Here is a 6,000-nt window from a genome sequence, read left to right on the forward strand (position 1 = left end):
TATGTATACATATATAAAAGTGAAACAAAAGTTTTGCCAAAAACGTCTACCCTCAGTGTTAATTCTTTTTAAGACTTTTTTTTTTTTAACCAAGGCTGAACTGCACTGACCCATCATAATGACCAAAGTCCCTAGTTCATCTTAGGGTTCACTTTATGAAGTGAATAGTGTTGCACGTTCTATGGGTTTGGACAAAAGTATGATGACATAAAATCATTATAATGGCATACAGTGTATTTTCACCTCTCATAAAAACTTCTGTATTCTGTGTATTCATCTCCCCTCTCCCCTCAAACTCCTGGCAACCATTGATCTTGTTATTGTCTCCATTGTTTTGCCTTTTCCAGAATGGCATATAGTTGGAATCTGTTTTTCTTTTTTCTTTGAAGAGAGGGGTTCAAAGCCTATATGCCTATAAGAGCACTCATGGCCCACCCATGTGTGGACAGGACAGGCTCCAGGTGGCAAACTCCCCCACTAAATACTGTAGCTTTCCTTCCAGTACTGAGCCCGGTCCTACTGGTCCTGCCCAGCAGCCACGTGGAGGTTCAGGGGGATATGTGGTGGGTATTTGTTCACAGGAAGGCCACAAGGTTTGTGCCCCTTGTCACAATGAACCCAGATTCCTGTCAGGTGTTAAAAAGACATTTTTGATAAAAATGAGGAAATTTGAATGTGGACTTTGCATTAGATGGTATTAAGAAATTGTTAATTTTATTAGGTGTGATAATGAGGTTACTTTTTCAGAAATGTTCTAATATGTGAGAGATACATTCTGAAGATATTCTGAAATGATATATTGTCTGGAATTTTCTTTAAAGAGATGCTTGGGGGAAGGAATTAAATAAGGATGTTAAAATGGGGATGGTTGTTGAAGCGGGGCGATGGGCACATGGGGGTTCATTATTCCTATTCCCTTTATTTTGGTGTGTGTTTGAAATTTTCCATAAAAAAAGTAAAATTAAATAAATAAGAGGGCCTGTGGATATTCCATTTTGCTAGCTATGGCCCTCCCCCTTTGCTTTTCCCCTTTCTCTCTCCTCTGTCCCCTCCTCCATGCCCCACATTCAGGCCCAGAGAACATCTGTTCTCATCAGACACTGCTGTCCTGAGTCTACTTCCTGTTCTCCCCAAACACCCAGAGAAAGGAGAAGCAGACCTTGACCAGAAGCTGGCCCCTGCCTGATTTGCATTTTGCCTGTTTCCTGGTTTCCTTGAGGCCCATCCTGACTTCTTTTGGTTCTGAGCACTTGTCCCAACTGCTTCGTAACCCAGCAGCACTTTCCTTGGGCACAGTCACTGGGCAGATTCCTCTGCCCACTTATCACTCCCCCTAGTCATCCATCCAATAAGAATTTACTGTTCACCTCCTCTGGTGGGGGCATGGGTAGGTCCCGGTGTTAGAGGCTACACAGGGGGGTCAGGTGTAAGCCCTACCCTCAATAGGGAACTCGAATCCCAGTTGAGACAATATTGAAAACATGGTGTATCATGTAATCGATGATGAAATGTGACCATGGGACAGAAGAAGGGAGGAGTAAATTCTAGGGGGTATAAGGGGCAGCAGGAATCAGGAAGATCTGGGTCTTGAGCCATGAGGAGGTGAGAAGGAACAGAATGCATCACATATTGCCTTGAAGATATGTCTAGGGAGACTCTAAGGAAAGATAAATGTTAGTTATGGTTATGATTACTGTTTTCACGTGCCTACTTATCTCACCTTGCAGGACAAAGATGAAGTATGTACCTGGCACTGTGTCCACATAAAACAGAGCAAGTTCTCTCCCTCCTTCCCTCCCTACATCGCCTCCTGAATGACTTTGTAAATTCCCCCCCAGAGCAGAGACCCTGCTCAATGCAGCTCTGTGCCTTATAGTATCTGGCACAGTGCTGGGCACACAGCAGGCACTTCATGAAGACCAATGACTATTTAGGTGGGTGAGTCAACCTCAGGCTAGTACCAACCTGGCTGTATTAGAATCACAGGTGCTTGGTAAAAACAGATTCCAAGGCCCCATCTTAGATCCTCAGAATGCAAGTCTCCGAAGAAGGAGCCAGGGAATCTGCATTTTTACCTGGTTTCCCAAGAGGATCTAAGTGGCTGCTGGGTTAGAGAACAAGGATTTGAGGTGCGTTCAGCACCATGGACAGAACCTCACACCGCTGCCTTTATCTACTCTCCTTCCTGGGACTAGCTGGGGCGAGGGCATTCTATGTATGTATGTGGCGGGAGTTAATGGTCTAACCCTGATGGGGGCCGTGAGACATCTGTGGCCTTGGCCCTCAAGTGACACAGCCCTTGTCTTTGCTTCAGGAGCACGTTTCGGGGTGGACACTGGTCCTGCTGTGGGAGACAGCTCTGACTGCACAGGGAGAGGCAGGATAATAAATATTCCCTCTATTTCTTTTGTAAGTTGTAAGCGACCCTCATACTGTGCAAGCAGCAAAGCATGAAGCCTGAGCCAGTGTGAACAAATTAATCCCCCAACCGTGGTTTGAGCACCTACTGTGTTCAAGGGCTGTGCTGGTAGCCAGGGGGCAGAGGGATGAGTGAGATACAGCTGCCACCCCAAGGAACCAGCAGCTTGTCAAATATGGCTCATTGACTGTTAGAAAGCAGAGCGGCCTCGAAGATAACCAGACCTGGAGTCAGTGAGTATGCTTACTGGAGAGGCTGCCAGAGGAGTGGAGAGAAGAGACACGTGGCAGAAGAGGCTTCTTGGATTTGAGACCTGGCCCTGGCACCGACTAGCTGTGTGGCCTTGTGCCTGCTGTTTAGCTTTCAGAGCCTCAGTTTCCTAATCTGAGAAATGGGAGTGACTACGTCCTTCCATCTCCCAGGGCATTTATAAGGAACGTGCCTACTCAGCCCGGTTCCAGCGGTGCAGCCCCAGCACCATTCATTCACTCATAGACTCCACATTTATGCCAAGCATGGTGACAGTCACTGTGAACAAGGGGCATGAGAACTGGCACACAGGGGGAGTAAACTGGGGGGTAGGGCAATACTCCTGGCCTCCAGTGAGACTACATTTCCAGCCTCCCTTGCAGTGAGAGGGTGGCCATGTGACTGAGTTCTGGCTGATGGATGTGCCCCACTTGCAGGCCTGGCCCATAAAATTCCCCCCCATGAGATGATCTCTCTCTGTCCTCATCACTGGCTGGAGGGGGAGGACTTTGCGTTACAGGAGCCTGGAGATGGGAGGAGCCCAGGTCCCAGAATCTCTTCGTGGAAGTCTGTCCATCAGACAGATGCACTGAAGTGTTAGAAGAACCAGAAACAAACTGGTGTTGAGTTGAGCCCTTGGGTTTTGGGGTGTTTGTTACAGCACTTAGCCTACCCTGACTAATAATACAGGGAGATACAGCAAACAGATAAACAAATAAGCAGGAGTTCTAGAAACTGGTGGAGTGAGGAGAGCCACACACAGGAAGGAGAGAGTGGGGCAATGTTTGGGGGATACATTATGGATTTATTTTTAAGTTCTTCTAAGCTTAAAAAATAAACCTTTAGCCCCTCAATGGTCCTGGTCTGAAATTCTCTAGCTTTGGCTATATAACTTCCTTCTCAAGCCTCCTGAGACCCCATCTCGTGTGATATATGTCACTCATAACTCCACCTTCTGGATTTTATTTCAAGGACCTGCTGACCAAGTTTTGTCTTTAATCAGGCCCTGCTGGGTCAGAAACCTGTCCCTTCATGCTACATAGCTCCAGTGACCTTTCTCTCTCCCGTAACCTGGCCTTCTGGGAAAAGAGTCTCCAGATGGACCTGTGTTCCCATCTCTCCAGCCCACTGAGCCTCTCCCACCCCAGCTTTGTTCAGTATTTGGGTGAAAGTATATTTGCACCTTTAATGACTTTACAGAGGCAGGATATAGACCATGAGAGTGAAAACATCCAATTTACCAGTTGGTTTGCAAGAGATATTTATGTAGTCCAAATCTGTTTTATTTGTATCTGATTATTTTTAAATTAAATTGAAATAAATTATAATACATAAGTAATATGTTTACCATTCCATGTCCCATCGCTGCATAACAAACTACCCCAAAACTTAGTGACTTAGAACAGTGACACCACTTATTTTGCTCATGAATCTGAGATTTGGGACGGGTTTTGTGGGAAAGCTTGTCTCTGCTTCACTTGGTGTCAGCTGGGGCGGCTCCGGCTGGGGCTACGATTATCTGAAGGCTCTTCCACGTGTCTGACACCTGGCTGGGAAGACTCAAATTGCTGCTCTCGTTCTATGAGGTCTCTCTGGTATGACATTGCAGGGTAGATGGACTTCTTACATGCTGGCTCAGGGTCCCAGGTATAAGCTGGGTTGCCCCTTATGACCCAGCTTAGGAAGTCCAGCAGCACCAACCAAGGCCAGCCCATGTTCAAAGAGAGGGGATTTAGACTCCCCACCCTTGCCTTTAAGAAATTACATTATTAATTTTAAAAATTGCGTTAAAATATAATACATATAAAACATAAAATTTGCCATTTTAACCATTTTAAGTGTACTTCAGTGGCATTAATTGTATTCGCAATGTTGTGCAACCACCACCAAAACTTCTTCGTAATGTTTCATCCATGTTGTAACATGTATCAGAACTCCATTCCTCTTCATGACTGCATACTATTCCATTGTCTGTATATGTCACATTTTGTTTATCCATTCATCCATCCGTGGACACTTGGGTTGCTTCCATCTTTTGACTATTGTGAATGCTGCTATGAACACTGGTGTACAAATATCTGTTGCATTCCTGCTTTCAATTCTTTTGGGAATATACCCAGGAGTGCAATTGCTGGATCACACAGTAATTCTGTGTACATTTTTTTTGAGGAACTGACATACTGTTTTCCACAGCAGCTGCACCATTTTACATTCCCACCAGCAATGCACAAGGGTTTGAATTTTTCCACATCCTCACCAGCACTTGTTTTCCATTTTTTAAAAAAATAATAGTCATCCTAATGCATGTGAAGTCTCGTCAATGGGTGGGAACCATCTCATTGTGGTTTTGATTTACATTTCCCTGATGGTTAGTGATTTTGAGCATCTTTTCATGTGCTTATTAGCCATTTGTATGTCTTCTTTGGAGAAATGTCTTTTCAAGTCCTTTGCCCAGTTTTAAATTGGGTTGTTTTTTGTTGTAGATGAGCCCTCATTCTTTTTTGCAGCCATGTAGCATTTCAAAGAAGAGTTATACAGTTCTTTTACTAACCAGTCCTCTACTGATGGCTATTCAGGTTGTTTCCAATCATATGCTGTTCAAGCAATGCAACAATGAATTTTCTTGTACACATGTTATTATGCTCATGTGTGAGTATATTGAAAGATAAATTCCTAGCAGTAGGATCGGTGAATTAAAGAGAAGCTGCATTTATCATTTAGGTAGATATTGTCCAATTGCCCTTGCGAGAGGATGTACCGATTTATATTCCCTGTAGCTATGTAAGAGAGCAAGGTGCAGCTTTAAAACTAACACATATATTTTCAGCATTGTGCCAAAGATTTCTTCTTCCTTGGGGATGCTAGTCTGACATTTCCTAATACCGATTAAAACATTGGCCTAACACTGCCCTCTGTTAAGGGATTTGCAACTCAATTGCATTTGTTCATAAAATGGAATTAATATCGAATAACTTGCCATCAACAGAACTGATTTTTGACCCTGTGCTATGACAAATCTATTCATGTTTTATGTTTTAAAAATCTATTCAAAATTTAAAAAGCTGCTCCTTAATACTATTAAAATGATATAAAAAATTAGACTCAATCTCAATAGGTATGCCAATCTTTCCAAATAGGATAAAATTTATTTTTATCAATATTTTCCCAGAGGTATAGCCATGAAAATTCATGACGGGAAATTCTTTTCTGTTATCAGTGGTATCTAACAAGATAATGGAACAACTCACACATCAAATATTAACTCAACCTGCGCTTTTTAGATGACGTGTGGATTTAGAAGCAAACAGCATCCCTTTCCAAAGCCAACACCA

At 43.5% G+C, this 6,000-nt stretch overlaps 1 pseudogene; it reads right to left on the minus strand.

Annotated features, from left to right (window-relative positions):
* Positions 1–558: 558 nt before the first annotated feature.
* Positions 559–651, minus strand: LOC133101847 (small nucleolar RNA SNORA11; annotated as a pseudogene).
* Positions 652–6,000: the final 5,349 nt, after the last annotated feature.

The sequence above is a fragment of the Eubalaena glacialis genome, chromosome 11 (genome assembly GCF_028564815.1).
Source record: "Eubalaena glacialis isolate mEubGla1 chromosome 11, mEubGla1.1.hap2.+ XY, whole genome shotgun sequence".
Lineage (NCBI taxonomy): Eukaryota > Metazoa > Chordata > Mammalia > Artiodactyla > Balaenidae > Eubalaena > Eubalaena glacialis.